Raw genomic sequence first — 21,803 nt, forward strand, 5'->3', positions numbered from 1 at the left:
CGCCCAGCCCGAGACGGCCGGCGGGCTGCCATTCTCCCCCCCCCCAACAACAACAACAACAATAATAAACAAAACCAGGAAGAGCGAGGCGCCCGTGTCGGGCGGAGGGAGCTGCCTGCTATTCTGGCAGAAGTTGAAACAAGCAAATTGAGCGCGCTCGGGAGGCCGCGCTGGTGCTCGCACACCTCCGCCTCGGCAGCCCTGCACCTGGCCGGGGAGGGGAGGGAGGGAGGGGCGGGCCGAGGTGCCCAGGCTCCCACCTGGCCAGGTGAGGGAGGGAGGGGGCGGGCAGAGATGCCCAGGCTCTCACCTGGCCAGGTGAGGGAGGGAGGGAGGGGCCGTGCAGAGGTGCCCAGGCTCCCACCTGGCCAGGTGAGGGAGGGAGGGGGCGTGCAGAGGTGCCCAGGCTCCCACCTGGCCCAGGTGAGGGAGGGAGGAGTCGTGCAGAGATGCCCAGGCTCCCACCTGGCCAGGTGAGGGAGGGAGGGGGCGTGCAGAGGTGCCCAGGCTCCCACCTGGCCAGGTGAGGGAGGGAGGGAGGGGCCGTGCAGAGGTGCCCAGGCTCCCACCTGGCCAGGTGAGGGAGGGAGGGGGCGTGCAGAGGTGCCCAGGCTCCCACCTGGCCCAGGTGAGGGAGGGAGGGGGCGTGCAGAGGTGCCCAGGCTCCCACCTGGCCAGGTGAGGGAGGGAGGGAGGGGCCGTGCAGAGGTGCCCAGGCTCCCACCTGGCCAGGTGAGGGAGGGAGGGGGCGTGCAGAGGTGCCCAGGCGGGGCCTGCATCCCTCGCGCCGCCGCGACGTTAGAAATATCTCTGCAAAAGTGCCTCAGTGTTTTGGTTTTGCTTTGTTGGATCTGGTCGTGGGAGCGGCTGCCGACATGCTTCGTCGTTTCTCCCCCCCACGCCCCCATCGCTGCAGTGCGTAACTTTTCACCGGACTCACTCGGAAAGCAACTGTAACTTTTATTGCGACTTGGGGCTTGTTGAGTTCCCCACTCTGCTTTATTTATTATTAAAAAATTTTTTTTTAAACTTCTGGTTTTCTTGGACTAAGAGCCCTGGGAGAGGAAGAAAAGAAACCAGGTTTTGCTTATCAGCTTGACGGAAGAAATGGCTCTGGTTATTATGGATAACTTGATTCGCAGACGCATAATTCCACGGCCGCTGTTACCACTTGACATTCTGTCTGCATTATTGGCCTAGAACTTTCAGGGCTGTTTTTTTTTTTTTTCTTTTTTCTTTAAACAGAGGATGTCGTTGCACATTAATGGAAGAATTTCCCTCCCACACATTTAGTATTTACTATCCCATCAAATTATTCTAAAGAGACGTCATATAACTTGCTAAGTGGGTGGTGGTGGTAACTTTTAAAGGTAGAACATGAAGAACCTGTGAGCTGTTCCTCATTTAGACAGTTAACTAGCTGTTTACTCCACACCTGACAGCCCGACCAAATGTCCTCATTGAGCCTCCTGTATCCAGGTTCTTTTTTTGCCTCCAGGGTTATTGCTGGGGCTCAGTGCCTGCACCATGAATCCACTGCTCCTGGAGGCCATCCCCCCCCCCCCCCCCCCGTTTGTTGCCATTATTGTTATTGTTGATGTCGTTCGTTATTGGATAGGACAGAGAGAAACAGACAGAAGAGGGGAAGACAGAGAGGGGGAGAGACAGACACCTGCAGACCTGCTTCACCGCCTGGGAAGTGACTCCCCTGCAGGTGGGGAGCCGGGGGCTCGAACCGGGATCCTTTCGCCGGCCCTTGCGCTTTGCGCCACCAGCACTTAACCTGCTGCGCCACCGCCCGACCTCCTCAGGTTCATTTTATGTCTCTGTTTCTCCCTTTGGGGCGAGACACTGTCGTCTGAGCCTGGGTGAATCCTTTCGTGGGCACTTCACATCTAGCAGCCTTCCTGGTTTTGTCTTGGTTGGAAACGATTTGATTTCTGCTGCTTTGCCTCTCATCTTTAGCACCCTCCCTGCGTTTTCTTTGAGGAAAACTTGCCATCATTATCATTGGAGCAGTAGCATGAACATTTTCGACAGTCTGAATGGCAATACGACTATAGTGAGTCGGTTGATTCTAACAACTTGTTCAATGTTTGCTGGATTCGGTTCTTTTTTTTTTTTGAACATCTGCTTTGTTCTGGTGGTTGTATTTAGGCTCAGTCAATTTTTTTAATGGAATTTGAAGTTTTTATTGTGTATCAAGGAACTTGGAATAATTGGAAATAGCTAGTGATTACAAGAATATTGATTGTTAGTTGCATAAATGTTTCTGAGAACCCATCCTTGAATTGTTACGATGTGTTTTTAAAGCTAGAAAGGAAAACTATTTTCTACCTGATCAACATGTGTTTATTTGAATACCTGCTATGTCTCTTCATTCATTCTACAGATACTGAAGAAATCTCTATCATTAAGTCTGTTAGTCTAATATGGAGACAGACTTGGGAAGAGAAATAAAGAGATTTTAGTAGCCAATGGAGACTGTATGAGCAGGTGTAAGAATGAATGCAGTTTGTGGAGAGGGCAAGCTTAATAAGTAGTTAGAACATCCCCCTAAAATGATAGCTGCTTGGACCAGAATATTTATTTTGTAATATCATTTCATGTAATTTTAAAGAATCAGCTTCCAAACTTGGAAGGAAAGGCCATAAAATGTATGTAGATTTTATTTTACGGCTCAAAAAAGCAAAACAAAAGGCCAAGGGGTGAATGCACTCTTAGAATCCGTATAGGTCATGCAGAATCCGTATCGAGCTTAGATCACAGGCCTCCCAGTCTGTTGTTGGTCTGTTGTTGATACCGCACACGTCGCATTGTTGACGCTTAGGTTTTCATCGTGTTAAGGTCATGGACTTGAGACACAGAGTGTGACGTTTAAACTTTTTGGCTCATGAGTTAAAAGCTAAATCCTGCTTTTGGAGAGGAGCGAGAACAAGAGTATTGGTCTGGCGCGAGTGATGCCGAGGTTTGAACTCAGGACCCCATGCTTCAGAGCCCACTGTGGGCTCTCCACTGTGCCTCTTCCCAGGCCACGCAAGCCCTGCGTTTGTTCCTAGTCTTGTTCTTAGCCAGCCCTCGGTGACGCCTTGGAAGATGATTTAGCCTATCTGTGCCTCAGTTTACTGTTCTGTAAAATGTGAGAACAGCACTTTCTCCATGTTAATAGGATTAGATTTATGTATGTATATTTTCTCTTAAACCCAGTGCCTGATGGCTTCAACTAGTAACTAGCAATTCAAGAAATTCTATTTAACTATAGCTAACCGAGTTTTTCTTAGCTTATTAACTCGATAAAGCTCATGTTCCTTCTGAATCTTCTGGAATGCTGGTTGTAGCTGTTTGCTTGGTTGCCATTGAGGGATCATGGCCGTAAAGAATTAGGTCCAAGACAGCCAGAGCCTAAAAAGTGACTGATTTGCCGTAGGTGACCTACCACACTAGGACCAGGCTGCCAGAATTTTGTGTTTCTGCACTATCCGCGCTTCTTGTCTAATAGAACTGTGGTTTACTTATTTATTTTTTTCACTAGGACTATTGCCAAGACTTGGGACTCAGTACCTGTATGATGACTCCATTCTTGGTGGACTTTATTATTATTTTTTTTTGAGACTTACTTTCTTTTTTCTTTTTTAAAGATTTTATTTATTTATTAAAGAGAAAGATAGGAGAAAGAACCAGACATCACTCTGGCACACGTGCTGCCAGGGATTGAACTCGGGACCTCGTGCTTGAGAGTCCAATGCTTTATCCACTGCGCCACCTCCTGGAGCACACTGGGGGACACTTTTTAAAAGTGATTTATTTGATAGGACAGAGAAATTGAGGGGGTTGTTGAGATAGAAAGGGCGAGAGCGCCATCTACAGCACTGCTTCACCCACCGCTAGTGAAACTTCCCCCCTGCAGGTGGGGTCTGTGGGCTTGAACATTATAACGTGCACTTAACCAGGTGTGTTACCACCTGTTAACCCTTTGAGCACTTTAAATTAGAGGGTAAGAGCCAGATAAAGGCAGAGGAGGGGTGACACCTGAGAGAAGCAGACACACCTGAAGCACAGTTAGCTTCTCCTTTGCAGGGGGACCGGGAACTTGAACCTGGGTCCTCACGCATGGTAATGGTGCGTGCCTACAGGGTGAGGCCGTCACCTGGTCTCTTTGCGCTGCTTTATCACCCAGATGAAGGTGCAGAGAGGCAGAGAGACATCACCACACTGGAGGAGCTGGTGCCTCTCACACCCTGTGTGGTCCCTGGACTGTGCACACCGAAAGACTTGTGTCTTTCCTGGTGAGCTCTCTCTCCAGCCCTATGCAGGAGTTAAGCACACTGTTCATTCTGTTTTCATCTCAAAAATTAATTTTTTTTCCCCTCCAGGGTTATTGCTGGGCTCAGTGCCTGCACCATGAATCCACCCCTCCTGGAGGCCATTTTTTCCCCTTTTTGTTGCCCTTGTTGTTGTAGCCATGTTGTGTTTATTATTATTACCATTGTTGACGTTGTTCGTTGTTGGATAGGACAGAGAGAAATGGAGAGGGGAGGGGAAGACAGAGAGGGGGAGAGAAAGACAGACACCTGCAGACCTGCTTCACTGCCTGTGAAGCGACTCCCCTGCAGGTGGGGAGCCGGGGGCTCGAACCGGGATTCTTACGCCGGTCCTTGTGCTTTGTGCCACCTGCGCTTAACCCACTGCGCCACCGCCCGACCGCCTCAAAAATGAATTTTACTTGGGCCAGGGAGCTAGCACAGTCATTCACACAGTGGAGTTCATGCATGAAGCTTGGTGGTGGCGATTCAGTCTCCAAAGTTCAGACCACCATAAGCCAGCTGTGTAGTGCTCTGATCAAAGAAAAGATGTTTAGATTTTATTCCCGTGCTCTTTAGGGCTTCCTCGTAGAGAGCGCACGGTACAGTGCTCAAGGGCCAAAGTCCTTAGTCCCCAGTTGCAGGGGGCGGGGCCTTCACAAGTGAGAAGCAGTTATGCAGGCGTCTCTTTTTTCTGTTTCTCTCCTTTCTCCCCCTGCCCTCTTAATTTCTATCTTTACTCAGAATAAATATCAAAAATATCTTTAAAATGACCTCAACTTATATCGTATTTATGCTGTCTTTCCATGTATAATTTTGGTAGTACCTTTGGAGTTTAGCAGAAGTTGAAAACCTTGTTAAAAAGTGACCCTCAGTCGGGCGGTGGCGCAGCGGGTTAAGCGCAGGTGGCGCAAAGCGCAGGGACCGGTGTAAGGATCCTGGTTCGAGCCCCCGGCTCCCCACCTGCAGGGGAGTCGCTTCACGGGTGGTGAAGCAGGTCTGCAGGTGTCTGTCTTTCTCTCCCCCTCTCTGTCTTCCCCTCCTCTCTCCATTTCTGTCTGTCCTATCCGACAACGAATTGCGTCAACAAGGGCAATAATAATAACCACAACGAAGCTACAACAAGGGCAACAAAAGGGGGGAAAAATGGCCTCCAGGAGCGGTGGGTTCATGGTGCAGGCACCGAGCCCAGCAATAACCCTGGAGGAGGAAAAAAAAAAAAGTGACCCTCTAACTCAGGGGTGGTATTCATTTTTTCATTTATGATTCGTTGATGCCACTCCAGCCTTACTCATTTAAAGTTTAAGACCGGAAATCAGATAGCACTGGGGTAGGATTTTGAGGATTCCTTCTGTGACAGTCTGATTTTGCAGACTTTATCTTTCAGTGATAGTCATTAGCGGTCTGTCGGATTTTACATTTGTGTCAGCTGCGGGAGTTCCCATTCTCTTCAGGTTGATACATAAAAACAGTGTATTGGACGGGCCGAGTAGCTCGACTGGGTAGCGTGAGCCCAGCTCGCACGGTTTCGAGGAAGCTTCGGTGCCGTGGCCTGCCTTATACTCCGTCAGGTGCAGGTGGGTAAGTGTGGTGGTCAGCCGCAGCCACTTGCTTCCTGTTGAGTGTTTGAACAAGCCTTAGCCTGGGCGTCTGTTTGTTTCCCAGTGTTACTGCCCTGCCCGGAGTCACTCCTGTAACTTCAGGCAGCGGGAGCTTTGTCTGCTGGTGGCCGTGCTCAGGCCTCTGACAGTCAGTCAACTGGAGCCGGCCGTCCGTCCGTCCGTCCGTCCGTCCGTCCGTCCGAGGGGCAGCAGTTGGCTCTCTCCCTTGTGGTGTACTAGGAAGAGCCTGGGCTTTGTGCTTAGTGCAGCAGTGCTGCCTGAGGGGAGTGGCAGCAGCTGCAGTGTGGGGCCCTGGGCTCATTGCAGGGCCCTGCATATGCCACAGTGGAGCTGTGGTTTCTGGGTCTCTTTTGCCATTAAATGAAGAATCAAAAATGAATATATTTTTATATTTATTTATTTTCCCCCTTTTGTTGCCCTTTTAAAATGGTTGTTCTTATTGTTACTGCTATTGTGTTCATTGTTGTTGGATAGGACAGAGAAATGGAGAGAGGAGGGGAAGACAGAGAGGGAGAGAAAGACAGACACCTGCAGACCTGCTTCACTGCTTGTGAAGTGACTCCCCTGCAGGTGGGGAGCCGGGGGCTCGAACCGGGATCCTTAGGCCAGTCCTTGCGTTTTGTGCCACCTGTGCTTAACCTGCTGCGCTACCGCCCGACTCCCCAGTTCCTAAAAGTTTATCTGCAAGATTCTGTTCTTGTCTTATGCAGCCAAGAGCACATATGGATGACTTGAAAGAAGTGGGGTGTGCCCTAAAAAGTCGGAATGGTGATGGGACTGGAATCAAGTCCTCAGAAGAATAATTCAAGTTCCAGTTAGTCAAAGAGGAAACGGTTCGCCCAGGGCGCCTGCCTTGCCTGCTGTGGCTGAGGCTGGAAGCCCAGCACCACATGGCTCTGGAGAGAACCTCTGCTTTGCTGTCGCTCCCTTTGTCTCTTTACAAATTTTATTCACTGGATGGAGACGAGAGAAATTGAGAAAGGAGGGAGACAGGGACACCCGCAGCCCTACTTCACCACTCGTGGGGCCAGGGGCTTGAACCCAGGTCCTTACACACTGTGATGTGCGTGCTTGCCTGGGTGCGCCGCCGCTCGTCCGTTCTCCCTCTATCCTTCTCTGAATGAGAGAGTTGGCCCAGAGCACGGCACTGGCCCCACACACCCCCCGAAAAAGGAAAGAGTTTACTCAAAGGGTTTATAGACGTCAAAGAGGAATCTGAGGTACTCATACGTGTAGCGGTTTGACTAAACTTATTCTTGCTTTCGAAGGAAAAAATGGAATGCCGGTGCTAGAGTTCACATGAAGGTAAATTTTGTACTTGCATTAGAGTTTTTTGCTTTTTCCTTGATAGGATAGAGAAAAATTGAGAGGGGATCGGGAGAGCGAGGGAGAGAGGGGGAGAGAGAGAGACACCAGCAGCCCTGCTTCACCTCTTGTGGAGCTTCCCCCTGCAGGTGGGGACCGGGGGCTTGAGCCTGGACCCTTTGCATGGTGACATGCTACTGCCCAGCCCCACAGAAGATTTTAAAATCTGTTTGAATAGCCTAGCATCAGGGTTTTCTTTTTTCCCTTTCTTTCCCTCTTTCTCCCTTTTCCTTCCTCTCCTTCTCTCTCTCTCTCTTTCTCTCTTTTTCTCCCTTTCTTCCTTTCTCCTCCCTCCCTTCCTCCCTCCCTCCCTTCCTTCCTTCCTTCCAACATGAGAAGGCATTCAGGCAGAATTTAGATGACCTATCTGGCTCAGGTAGGGATTTCTCTCTTTTTTTTAAAAAAAAAAATAATTGAAAACAATTATTATTTTTATTATCTTTATTTATTTATTGGATAGAGACAGCCAGAAATCAAGAGGGAAGGGAGGATAGAGAGGAAGAGAGACAGAGAGACACCTGCAGCACTGCTTCACCACTTGTGAAGCTCTCCCCCTGCAGGTGGGGACCAGGGACTCGAACCTGGGTCCTTGCTCACTGTAACATGTGCACTCAACCAGGTGTGCCACTGCCTGGCCCCTCAGGTAGGCATTTCTCTGTGTCCTTCCCCCCCCCCCCCCTTCTACTTTGGAACCAGGTAATTGTTACTTCTTTGTACCTGTGTAGATACATTTTGTACCTGAAAGAATGCATTGTTATACTTGCTTTGTTATACTGGAAGTTGGGATGAGTCTGGCCACCTCAGCTTGAGAGGAAGCCTTAAATCGTAGAGAGGAAGCCTTAAATCGTAGGCACCGCTTGTGCTCTGGGCCTCAGCTTCTGCTAAGTGGTCTGAGGTGGCTTCTTCCACTTGGGCGAGCCTGCCCTCTGTTGTTTGACCCCAAAGTGCCCTCGTGGACTGATGTTACCAAAGGCACTTCACTCAGGGAAGCCAGTTTCTCAGGAGCAGATAATATAGTGCCCGTCCCAAAAAGTTTGTCCCGGAAGGAATGGTGAGACAACAGTGTTATCCATGCAGACCCTTTTCCTTGTGGGGTGCCCCTGACAGTGAGCGGCTAGAGTTCTCAGGCGGTGATTTGGAGTGTCTGCAAAGCAGTGAGGTACCGGCAGGAAGATGCACTGAGAATAATGGCTTCTGACTGTGAGATAGTGTGACTCTGGCACCAGCTGTTAGTAGCTTACTGACAGGTGTTGCTGCTTGTTTTGGGTTGATTTAGCCCATCTTTTGGTTTTATTTTTGACTCAGTATGCCTAGTTTTTGTTATCTCAGATAGTCATAAGTTTTAGTGGATTATTTACAGGTTAGTGATGTACTGTGAAAATGGAAAAACTCTTTAAGCATAAAAGAAGTGCATCATATGCGTTTTTCCTCTCTTCACTTCTCTTTTCTCTTCCCTTTCCTTATTTCTTTACCTATTTATTAGATTGAGACAGCCAGAAATCGAGAGGGAAGGAGGTGATAAAGAGGGAGACAGAGACACCTGCAGCCCTGTTTCACCACTTGTGAAGCTTTTTCCTGCAAGTGGGGCCCGGGGCTCGAACCTGGGTCCTTGTGCACTGTAACATGTGCCCTCAACCAGGTGCACCACCACCCGGCGTTTTTTCTTTTCTTTTCTTTCTTTATTTATTGTTGTAGTTGTTGTTCTTGGTGTTATTGGATAGGACAGAGAGAAACAGAGAGAGGAGGGGAAGACAGAGAGAGGGAGAGAAAGACAGACACCTGCAGACCTGCTTCACTGCCTGTGAGGCGACTCCCCTGCAGGTGTGGGGGGGCTCGAACCAGGATCCTTAGGCCGGTCCTTGTGCTTTGCGCCACGTGCGCTTAACTTGCTGCGCTACCTCTCGACTCCCTCATTTTTTCTTTTCTTTAAACATTTTTTTAAAAAATTATCTTTATTTATTGGATAGAGACAGCCAGGAATTGAGAGGAAGGGGGGAGACAGAGAGAAACCTGCAGCCTTGCTTCAGCACTCTTGAAGCTCTCCCCCTGCAGGTGGGGACTGGGGATTTGAACCCGGGTCCTTCTTTGCACATTGTAACGTGTGCTCAACCAGGTGGGCCACTACCCAGCCCTGCATACTTTTTCTAACTGCTTAGAAATATAATTGGGGGTGGGGATTAAAGATTTTATTAGTGACAGAGGGGGCGAGGGAGCTTGAGTGCCTGTGCATGTGGCCCAGAGCATCTCTCTGGTGAGTGTGGCGGTGGGGGGGGTGGTGCAAATTCAAGGTCTCCTGCTGACACACTGAGTGCAGTGTCCATCGCACCACTTTCCACTGTTTCTCTCTCTCTCTCTCTCTATATATATATATATATTTAATTTTTTATATTTATTTTCCCTTTTGTTGCCCTTGTTTTCCTTTTTAAATTGTTGTGGTTATTGATGTCGTCGTTGTTGGATAGGACAGAGAGAATTGGAGAGAGGAGGGTAAAACGGGGAGAGAAAGACAGACACCTGCAGACCTGCTTCACTGTCTGTGAAATGACTCCCCTGCAGGTGGGGAACTGGAGGCTTGAACCGGGATCCTTCAGCCAGTCCTTGCGCTTCGCGCCACATGCGCTTAACCCGCCGGTGCTACCGCCCAACTCCCTCCCTCTCTCTCTCTCTCTTTTTTTAAATATATTTTATTTATTTATTTATTTATTTTCTCTTTTGTTGTCCTTGTTTTTCGTTGTTGTTGTAGTTATTATTGTTATTGATGTTGTCGTTGTTGGATAGGACAGAGAGAAATGGAAAGAGGAGGGGAAGACGGAGAGGGGGAGAGAAAGACAGACACCTGCAGACCTGCTTCACCGCCTGTGAAGCGACCCCCCTGCAGGTGGGGAGCCGGGGGCTCGAACAGGGATCCTTGAGCTGGTCCTTGTGCTTCGCGCCACCTGCGCTTAACCCGCTGCGCTACTACTGCCTGACTCCTAATACATATGTATTTTAAAATGTTGATATTTATACAGCGGGAGAACTTAGCCACCGTGCAGTGCTGGCCTCGTAAGGAGGTGGCCTGTGAACGCTACACGATGCAGTCAGAGCCGTCTGTGTTCTGAGTTTGCTGGTCATGAGGTCAGAGAGCGGGTGAGGACTGCAGCTGTCGGGCTGCTTTCCTGGAGTAGAGCGAGTAGATTGAACGGCGTCTCTCAAGCCAGGCTGCCTACTTTGTTTTTTCCCCTCTGCTGGTGGCCCTGGGCACACAATCTTTCTTTTTTTTTTTGCTGACATATAAAACTATATTTTCTATTTGTGAAAATAGTACATTTCTCATAGTTTTAGGACTTTTCCTTTTGAACCAGCACAAAGATTGGAAGCTCTTAAAATAACTGATAAAGAAACTGGTGTAGAATTATCTCTGCAACATATGATTATTCCCCTTTATTACATTCCTGAATTGCCCAGATTTTCACAGGCAGACTCTAATTCTCATTAACTTTCAGGCCTTTTGGTATTAATAGAAATAGCAACAAGACCAAGATGTACAGTTCACTGGCTGTCTAAGAAGCGTGGGGATCTTGGAGACTGTTAGGCGCTGCTTGAGTGGGGGGATAGTGAGGGGCCTCATTTACTCTTCCTGGAAGATCGGCTTATGATTTAGGTTCTTAAATGTTGGAGAGCTGTGTACTTGCTAATTTAACTAGAGTGGTTTTTGAAAAGTAATTTCACTTTTCTTATCTTTGAATCCAATCATTTTAAAAAGTGGTTATGTTTTAAGTTATAAGTAGTTAGTAGGTGAATCCCTGGAACTTCAGTTGGAAATGGAACATTCTCCTCCTTCCATGGATATACTGTAGGGAGTGCTTGTACCTGGTGGTGCTCTGCCTACTTCCACTCCCCCTTTAAGTTAGTTTATCACTGGAGCACTGCTGTGTGCTGGCTTGTGCTAGTGATGGGATTAAACCAGGAACTCTGGAACCTCAGGTCTGAAAGTCTTTTTACATAACCATTGCACTGCCAGTGTTGTGCTTCTAAATACTGACCTGAGGAGCTCAACCTCATTTATTTATTTTAAATCTTTACTTATTTATTTGATAGAGACAGTCAGAAATTGAGAGGAAGGTGGAGACAGAGAGACAGAGAGACAGAGAGACACCTGCAACCCTGCTTCACCACTTGTGAAGGTTTCCCCCTGCAGGTGGGGAGCAAGGGCTTGAACCCAGGTCCTTGTGCACTGTGACATGCACTCAGGTAACCCAGGTCCTTGTGCACTGTAACCAGGTGCACCACCAGCTGGCCTCAAGCTTAACCTCATTTAGAGTTTTATTTGTTAAGAAAAGGTTTGATGAACCGTCTGTGTATTTTAGCTTTCAGATAGAAAGAAGTGCAGGTAAAGGTTGACTGCCTATGTAAGAGAGCCAGAACACTGACTTCGGTTAAGACTCGATTCAGCAGCCTCTGGCTTGCCGCACTCCGGGACAGCGTGGGTGGGCGGCATTGTGACCAGACGCTTCACCACTGAGCTAGACCCCGGAATGTGAATATAAATAGATAAAAGTGACACAGCCAGAAATCGAGAGGTAAGGGGGAGATACAGAGGGAGAGAGACAGAGGCACGTGCCGCCCTGCGTCACCACTCGCAAAGCTTTCCCCCTGCAGGCGGGGGCTGCGCACTCAAACCTGGCCCCAGCACATTGCAAGTTGTGCGCTCAGCCAGGTGCGCCACCGCCCGGGCCCATATCCATTTTTTTTCAGTCCAGTGAGTTAATGGTTCCCAGTGTGTCGTTGACACATGGGTGCAGTTCCATCACGCGCCCGGACCCCGATTCTCTTCCACTCCTCGCTCCCTCGCTCACCTGCCCCACGGTCTTCTGCCTTGATGGCATCCACCTTGTCCAACCCACGTTTCACTCTGTGCCCTTCCTCCCTGCCTCCATTTATTAGGTCCCACTTATAAGTGAGATCAGTCAGTATTTGCCCTTCTCCTTTTGGCTTATCTCGTTTAACGTTATCTCTTCCAGTGAGGTGAAGAGGAGATGACTGCCATTTTTAACAGACGAGTTATACCTATCTCTCAGGTTTTTTTTCAATATTAAAAAAATTTATTTATAAAAAGGAAACACTGACAAAACCATAGGATAAGAGGGGCACAACTCCACACAGTTCCCACCACCAGAACTCCGTATCCCATCCCCCTCCCCTGATAGCTTTCCTATTCTTTATCCCTCTGGGAGCATGGACCCAGGGTCACTGTGGGGTGCAGAAGGTGGAAGGTCTGGCTTCTGTCATTGCTTCCCCGCTGAACATGGGCATTGACAGGTGGATCCATACTCCCAACCTGTCTCTCTCTTTCCCTAGTGGGGCAGGGCTCTGTGGAAGCGAAGCTCCAGGACACATTGGTGGGTTGTCTGTCCAGGGAATTTTGGTTGGCATCATGGTAGCATCTAGAACCTGGTGGCTGAAAAAAGAGTTAACATATAAAGCCAAACAGATTGTTGACTCATCATGAACCTAAAGGCTGGAATAGTGCAGATGAAGATTTGGGAGGTCTCTGTTTTGTAGATAGCTAGTAGGCCTGTTTAGTCATGGGTCCTTTGGAATATAACTAATACTATTTTTTTTTTCCCTGAGCCTGACATCTGACACGCAGGTGAATCCAAGTTATTGTCTAAGGAGATGATGTCATGGCTGAAAGGGGGGCTAGAAAGCTGGATCAGGGAAGAGAGTAGCTCCCAAATATGGGAAAGGGGTATAAATATTGTTGACTGTAAACCCCATCGATTTGATCTGATCTGATCTGGGGCCCATATTCAGCTTAGGAGCCTGTGTGACCTCTGCATCCCTGTAGATCTGAGCTCACATTCTGTGGTCATGAGTAGGAACATGCCAAGCTGCCCCAGTATCAGGAACCATCTTCCTCAGGTGTAGCATAGAGTTTGTTGTCCAGCCTCCCTTCGGAGGATGGAACATTCTCTGCTGTTGATCCACGTTGAGGGCAAGGTCTTATGGGAGCCCACAAAGGGGTCTGTTGTGTTGTTCCTGATGAAGATGACTGGTAACAATGGAGAGAGAGACCTGTTCGAGGTCTAGGCCCATCATGTCTGTTTGGGAATCTCAGGACTCCCCAGCTAGGGCCCTAGTTGATGGGGTGGCCTGATAGTGACTAAAGAGTCATCATTAAAGTATGCCAGTCTCTTGCCCTTATTCAGCTTTTGCAGTCCTTGCTTTGATAAGGTTAGGTTGGGAATGACTGAGAGAAGTGTAATAGGAAGTAGGTAAGGAGGGTATTAAGTCTAAATAGAAACTATTTCCTTAGGAACTTTATGGTGTCTTTTAAGTCTTTCTACTTGCTTGCATTTACTGACTCACTGCAGACTATTGTGTACTTTTGCTTTCAGGTATATATTTTGCTCTAATTTATGGATACATGTGACCATATGCCCTATCTCATGGGACCTGGTCTATATCTGGGTTTTGGGACTTTGTTAGGAAGTGAACCATCCAAAATGGAATTAGAGAATACCATGAGAAAGGAAAGGTCTCACCCGAATAATGAGGCTGAAGGGTTGTCATTCCACACCTGACATCTCTGGACACAGTCTGAAGTGAAGCATGCCGAGGTGGTACTCGTTGCATTGATTAGGTTGGGATCAGCGGATGCAATATCATTTGGTATGAATTGAGAGAAGCATGAAGGAAAGTGAGCCCCACTCTAGAGGTTCCAGGACTGGGGGAAATACAGGCTCTATAGAGGAAGTGGGAGGTTCCTGCTGTCTTAGGGTTTAAGAAGGCAATAGTTATTGCTGTAATCAAATTATTTGGCAATTGGGTTGACTTTGAAAATCCCATTGTTAGGATTTGCTGTATCGTACACAACATCACCATAATTTATGTCCTTTGACATTATTTTTATACGTAGATGTGTCTTATAGAGTAACACCACCGGTTGCTTCTGTTCTCCGTGGTCTAAGCTTTTAGGAGAGTCAGCATTTCAGAGACTCAGCCTGTGGTCTGTGTATTAAAAAGTCTGAGACATTTAGTTATTTCCCTCTCATATTAAATAGTGATTTATTTGACTAAAAGTTAATAGGAGTGTACTTGAACACCATTCCTACCACCAAAATACTATGTCCATCCCACACACACACATCCCCCCCCCCCCCCCCAGGGGAAGCCGAACATCCACCCTCACCCTCCACCCAGACATTTTTACTTTGGTGCCCTACTCCAAACTCAGTCAGATCCTGCTTTGAGTTTCCCTTTCTGTTGTTCTTTCTCAGCTTCTGTTTATGAGTGGGATCATCCCATACTCATCTTTGTCTTTCTGACTTAGATCACTTCACAGAATTCCTTCTAGCTCCATCCAAGATGGGTCAGAGAAGGTGGGTTCACTGTTCTTAATAGCGGCGTAGTATTCCATTGTGTATATATACCACAGCTTTCTCAGCCACTCCTCTGTTGTTGGGCACCTGGGTTGCTTCCAGGTTTTAGCTACTACGAATTGTGCTGCTATGAACATAGGTGTACACACATCTTTTTTGTTGAGTGTTCTGGAATCCTTGGGGTATATCCCTGGGAGAGGAATTACTGGGTCATATGGAAGGTCCATGTCTAGCCTTGTGAGAGTTCTCCAGACTGCTCTCCACAGAGGCTGGACCAATTTACATTCCCACCAGCAGTGCAGAAGGGTTCCTCTGTCCCCACAGCCTCTCCAGCATTTGTTGCTGCTGTCCTTTTCGATGTATGCCATTCTCACAGGGGTGAGGTGGTATCTCATTGTTGTCTTTATTTGCATTTCTCTGACAATCAGCGACCTGGATCGATTTTTCCTGTGTTTGTTAGCCTTTTGTATCTCTTCTGTAGAAACTATTCTGTTCATCTCCTCTCCTCATTTTTTGCTTTGTTGCTAAGTTTGCTGAGCTCCGTGTATATTTTGGTGATTACTTGTCTGACGTATGGCATGTGAAGTTCTTCTCCCATTCTGTGAGGGGTCTCTTTGTTTGTGTGATGGTTTCTCTGGCTGTGCAGAAGCTTTTCAATTTGATGTCGTCCCATTGATTTGTTTTTTAAGCCACTCATCTGATGTTGGACACCTGGGTTGCTTCCAGGTTTTGGCAGTTACACATTGTGCTGCTATGAATACAGGTGCACACAGATCTCTTCTGATAGGTGCTTTTGTTGCATTTGGGTAAATCCCCAGGAGAAAATTGCTGGGTGGTGGGGCAGGTCCATTTCTAGTGTCCTGAGAAATCGCCAGACTGCTCTCCACAGTGGTTGGGCCATTTCACACTCCCACCAGCTGTGCAGAACTGTCCTTTTCCTCCACATCCTCTCCAGCATCTGTTGTTTCTGTCCTTTCTGATGAGTGACATTTTCACGGGTGTGATGTGGTGTCTCGTCATTGTCTGTCTTTGCAGTTCTCTGATCATCAGTAGCTTTGAGCACCTTTTTGTGTATCTGTTGGCCCTCTGGCTCTCTTCCTTAGTGTCATTTGTCTCTGCCCTTGCCCCATTTCTCCTCCTCCTCCTCCTCCTCCTCCTCCTTCTCCTCCTCCACCTCCCCCAACCCCTTCCCCTCCTCCCCCCTTGTTGTTGTTGTTCTTCTCCTTCTTTCGTCTTCTTTCTCCTCCTCCTCCTCCTCTTCCCCCTTCTCTTTCTCCTCCTCCTCCTTCTCCTCCTCCTTCTCCTCCTCCTCCTCCTCCTCCTCCTCCTCCTCCTTCTCTTCCCCCTTCTTTTTCTCCTCCTCCTCCTTCTCCTCCTCCTCCTCCTTCTCCTCCTCCTTCTCTTCCCCCTTCTCTTTCTCCTCCTCCTTTTCTTTTTTTTTTATTTTATTTTATTTTATTTATTTATTCCCTTTTGTTGCCCTTGTTGTTTTATTGTTGTAGTTATTATTGTCGTCGTTGTTGGATAGGACAGAGAGAAACGGAGAGAGGAGGGGAAGACAGAGAGAGGGGAGAGAAAGATAGACACCTGCAGACCTGCTTCACCGCCTGTGAAGCGACTCCCCTGCAGGTGGGGAGCCGGGGTTCGAACCGGGATCCTTATGCCGGTCCTTGCGCTTTGCGCCACCTGCGCTTAACCCGCTGCGCTACCGCCCGACTCCCATCCTTCTCCTTTTCCTTCTCTTTCTTCTCCTCCTCCTCCTCCTTCTCCTTCTTTACTTACTGAGCTTTTTATGTATTCTGGTTATTAGTCCTTTGAGGTGTGTTGTGCAGAGACCTTCTTTCTCCCATGCTCTAGGGTGCTTCTCTGTTAGGGTGGTGATACCCTTTGCTGTGAGGAGCTCTTCAGTTTGATGTAGTCCCATTAGTTTATTTTTGCTTTTGTTTTCTTTGCCGTTAGATTCGAATCCTTTGGATCTAAATGCTCCATATGGATGGTATCATACAACACATAGTCTTTTATGATTGGCAGCTCTCACTTAGCATGACCATTCAAGGCACATCACTGTTACAGCATGTTGAGTGATCCTGTCTGGGGGTTGACTGGGAATCTGGCCTTGAACCTTTTTCTGAGCTCTGCAGGTTCTTGAAGCAAAGTAGATACTTTGTATGTGTATTTAGCCAGCAGGCTTGTGAAAAGAAGAGAGAGAGAAAGAGACAAGCGATGGTGAGGCGTGGGCAGCTCTTGTGGGAGAGACCGCATCTGTGCACACTCTGGCCTTAGCTCCTGCTGGCATCCCCACCCCCACCCTACTGTCGTCGCTCTGCTGACTCTTCTGTCACTGGCTTGTCTGGGACAGACTAGGTGGGTGCAGAGTGATTGCCTGTGTACACAAGTGCATGGCTGGTGAAGGCCATCTTGTCTCGGGCTGGGGGTGAAGCAGGTTCTCAGGTGGTTTTGGTTATAATTGTGCATCAGTTCACAACTCTACCCTCTTCTTCTGTTAATTTATTTAATCTTAGCACCTAGGGTGCATAACTCTTACTACTATTTTACTAATTTTAAGGCTGTAGTTCTTTTTTAAAAAATATTTATTTATTCTCTTTTGTTGCCCTTGTTGTTTTATTGTTGTAGCTATTATTGTTATTGATGTCATTGTTGTTGAACAGGACAGAGAGAAATGGAGAGAGGAGGGGAAGACAGAGGGGGAGAGAAAGACAGACACCTGCAGACCTGATTCATCGCCTGTGAAGCGATTCCCCTGCAGGTGGGGGGCCACGGGCTCAGACTGGGATCCTTACACTGATCCCTGTGCTTTGTGCCACGTGCGCTTAACTACCTGCGCAACTGCCCGACTCCCAGCTGTAGTTCTTTATTGACAATATTACTCTGTTGTATGACTATTTGTGCTTTCATTAGTTGCTTTTTTTTTTTGTATTTTTGTCTCTTAAGAATTATGCTTCTTAGGTGCTAGACGGTGGCACACCGGGTTAAGTACTAAACACGAGGACCTGCACAAAGATCCTGGTCCCAGCACTTGGCTTCCCACCTGTGGGGGTGGGTGCGTGGGGGGGCAGCTCACAGTGGTGATGCAGGCCTGCAGGTGTCTCTCCCTCTCCCTCTCCTCTCTCCATTCCTCTCTGTCTTACCCAATTAAAAAAAAAAGAAAGAAAAATGGCTGCCAGGAGCAGTGGATTCATAGTGCTGGCACAGTCCCAGTGATGGCTCTGGAGGCAAAAAAAAAAAAAAAGAAAAAAAAAGCTTCCTGAATACTTGTCTTGTGTGTGAGTGTGCATGTGCATGTGTGCGTGTGTGTGTGTGTGTAAAAGAGAGCGAGAAAGAGGGAGAATGTATGTCTTGTTTCTCTTGTGTATATCATTAGCAGTGGAATTGTTAGGTTGTACGGTAACTGCTAAATCATTTTCAGAAATAACTAGCATTTTATGTTTCTGCTGCAGAGTATGGTGATCTCTCTCTCTCTTTTTTTTTTTTTTTTCATTCTTACCAACATGTCTTCCCTGATTAGTAAAATTTCATTGTGGTGATACTGTTTTATAACTTTATTCCGGTTTCAGGGACATAGCATTATAGTTCAACATCTGTATATGTTACATTATTAAAAGTTAAAAACCATTTAAAGTAAAAGGAGATCATAGTTCGTGGTGGTGGAAAAGGCCTTCTGCTGGGGCTAAGGTTGCTCCGTGGACAGTTGTGTCAACAATCATACTGCACATCATTCACCTCCCAGTGGATGATCACAGATGAAAAAATGCTAAAATGCCAGCATGAGTTGTGATCAAGAAGTTGATGGTTAAGAATTGCCCAGAGTCTCAAAAAAAACTTGGGTGTTGGCTTTTTGTTTTTAAAGCTTACACTTAAAACATATATTTTTTTGTTTTATTTTAGTAAGAGAGAGAGAAAGATAGACCAGAGCACTGCTCATCTCTGACATACAGTGGTGGGAACTTGAATCCTCAGGTATAAAAGTCTTTTTGCGTAAACATTCTATGTCTCCCTTACCCTGTCTGTCAGCGCTTTGATCACAGCTTCATCAGTTTTCCTGACCCTTTCTCTAGGATTTACTGTTGTTAGTAGGTTTGTCAAACAGTCTCTTAAGTCACTGTCACAAAGCATATTTAAAGCAAATGTCTTTTTTAAAAAAATATTTATTTTCCCTTTTGTTGCCCTTGTTGTTTTATTGTTGTAGTTATTATTGTTGTTGTTATTGATGTTGTCATTGTTGGATAGGACAGAGAAATGGAGAGAGGAGGGGAAGACGGGAGAGAAAGACAGACACCTGCAGACCTGCTTTACTGCCTGTGAAGCGACTCCCCTGCAGGTGGGGAGCCGGGGGCTCGAACCGGGATCCTTATGCCGGTCCTTGCACTTTGTGCCACATGTGTTTAACCCTCTGCACTACTGCCTGACTCCCAGAGCAGATGTCTTAAGAAATGAAAGGAATGACGTATACTATCTATCCTTCAGGCATCAGGGTCTAGAGCATACCTGACTGTCATATTAGAAAATTTTTCATTTGGATATAAACTTGGAAAAAACACCTATAGCAGTCTCATTGATGCAGTTAATCTCATGTTCCTTGAGTCCTTTGAACCACAGGGTAAACGTTGTATACGCCTCGCTATCTTCCTAGCTGTCTCTGGGTTTTCATCTTTACGTGTTGCCAGATGGTGGTGTGATCTGCTGACTAGCATCCCATGGTTGAGTCATGGGAACATCTAAGACTTCTGGGCCAGGGCGGCCTTATCCTTGAATAGTGTGTCTTAGGAGCCCAAAGGGCAGTGCCATGTGCAGAGGAAGACAGTCCTTTAGGAAGGTTTTGGCCGTGTTGCCGACAAGTTTCCTTTACACTGAGTGAGTATTATTACCCAGAGTTGTCCCCGTCTACCACCATACAGATGACAACCTTCCCTTTTTTACCCGCCTCTGAACTACCTTCTCTGGGAACCGGCAGTCTTTTCCTTGATTCTAAGTCTCACTTTCTTCCTTTGCTTGCTTTATCTTTCACCCCACATTACCTGGCAGGCATCTGCCTTGTTCCCCCATGTTCACTCACAGATCATGCTGTGGTAAGCATGAGGATGTGCTTGCCTTAAATTAGTTCTTCTTTCTGTTCTTAACGCTGGGGGGTTTCTGTACTTTACACAGTGGGTGCACCAATTTACACTCCCACCAAGTGTGCGGAAGTCCACTTTTCTCTGTATTCTCTCCAACACTTATTGCTTCGTGTGTGTGTGTGTGTGTGTGTGTGTGTGTGTGTGTGAGAGAGAGCCAGCTCGCCCTGCTCCACCCTGCATTCCTGATACTGGGGCCTATCTACATAATCATTGTTTTGCCTGAAAGATCCCCACCCATTCCATCCCTTTGATCTGTCTTCTTTCTATCTTGAGACCCTCCCCACCTGCAGGGTATTATTAATCCTACCAGTTAAAACCCTCGCAACAGCTGCTAAGGAAGTTCCTACTTTGCCAGCCCCTTTTGCCTTTCTCTGCCCCTTTCCTAGCCATTTCCGTTTCTGACTTGCCACTTCCGGGTCTGCCCTTTAAAAGCTTTGGCTCTCTGATTAATGAAAAATTGCATTGCTTTGCCACCACGAGCTTGGTTCCTGAGTCATCTGTCTCCCTCGTATTGCTGAGTAGCAGCCCAGGCTGCCTCTGGTCAAGTTCTCTCCAACCCAGAGTACGTGCCTGGGAAGAGGCACCCCCACGCTAGCCCGGCATGTGTGTAGGATGATTTGACAGGACAGACTATTCTTGGCTGGCACTTTTATCTTTTATTTATTTATTTATTCATTTTATTTATTTAAAAAAGGAGACATTAACAAAACCATAGGACAAGAGGGGTACAACTCCACACAGTTCCCACCACCAGAACTCCATATCCCATCCCCTCCCCTGATAGCTTTCCTATTCTTTATCCCTCTGGGAACATGGACCCAGGGTCATTGTGGGATGCAGAAGGTGGAAGGTCTGGCTTCTGTAATTGCTTCCCCGCTGAACATGGGAGTTGACAGGTGGATCCATACTCCCAGCCTGCCTCTCTCTTTCCCTAGTGGGGCAGCACTCTGGGGAAGCAGAGCTCCAGGACACATTGGTGGGGTCGTCTGTCCAGGGAAGTCTGGTCGGCGTCATGCTGGCATCTGGAACCTGGTGGCCTAAAAGAGAATTAACATACAAAGCCAAACAAATTGTTGAACAATCATGGATCTAAAGGCTGGAATAGTGCAGATGAAGTGTTGGGGGGGGGGTGGTCCTCACTGCAGACTCTTGTGTACTTCAGCTTTCAGGTATATATTTGCCCTGGTTTATGGGTACGTGTGAACATAGGCTCTATCTCATGGACCTGGTCTGTATCTAGGTTTGGGGACTTTGTTAGGAAGTGAACCACCCAAAATGGAATTAGAGAATCTTATGAGGAAGGAAAGGTCTCACCTGAGTAATGAGGGTGAAGGGTTGTCATTCCACACCTGAAGTCTCTGGACACAGTCTGAAGTGAAGCATGCTGAGGTGGCACTCGTTGCATTGACTAGGTTGTGATCGGCGGATGCAATATTATTTGATATGAATTGAGAGAAGCATGCAGGAAGGTGGGCCCCTAAGGTTTCAGGACTGACTGGGGGAAATATAGGCTCTATAGTGGAAATGTGGGGTTCCTGCTGTCTTAGGGCTCAAGAAGATAATGAATGCAGTTTTATCTTTTAATACTGATATTCTCTCCTCAAGGTGGCTCATTCTACTTGGGCTTCGTTGTGAACTTCAACTCCATGCAAACTGTTACTCATATCATGTAGTTCTGTTTGGAATTCTCTGTGTTTTGTAGCTCTTTGGTGAAATGATCTTTGGGATCCTGAGTTTGCATGTGTAGGTTATGGTTGGAGTCTTGACTTGCCTTCGTAATAAGCTTCCTGAATTTGAAGTCAGACATTTCCCCCAAAGCCTAGTGAGTTTGAACAGCTGTAGTTTTTCTGTCTTGGTTCAGTGTGGTTTCTGTTGATCAGCCAGCAGATGGCGCTGTGGCTGTGTCGTTGATCTGTAGCAGGGGCTGGAGGCGGATGAGCTGGGGCAGGGTCCACAGACTAGGCTCTTGTTGCCTTGCTTCAGGCTGTATTCTGGCCCGTGGCAGCACACTGCTGT

At 47.4% G+C, this 21,803-nt stretch overlaps 1 protein-coding gene across 2 annotated transcripts in view; it reads left to right on the top strand.

Moving 5' to 3' along the window:
• Positions 1 to 21,803, top strand: part of SCAMP1 (secretory carrier membrane protein 1) — a 67,837-nt gene that overhangs the window by 519 nt on the left and 45,515 nt on the right. The window lies entirely within an intron of this gene.

The sequence above is a fragment of the Erinaceus europaeus genome, chromosome 11 (assembly GCF_950295315.1).
Source record: "Erinaceus europaeus chromosome 11, mEriEur2.1, whole genome shotgun sequence".
Taxonomy (NCBI): Eukaryota; Metazoa; Chordata; class Mammalia; order Eulipotyphla; family Erinaceidae; genus Erinaceus; species Erinaceus europaeus.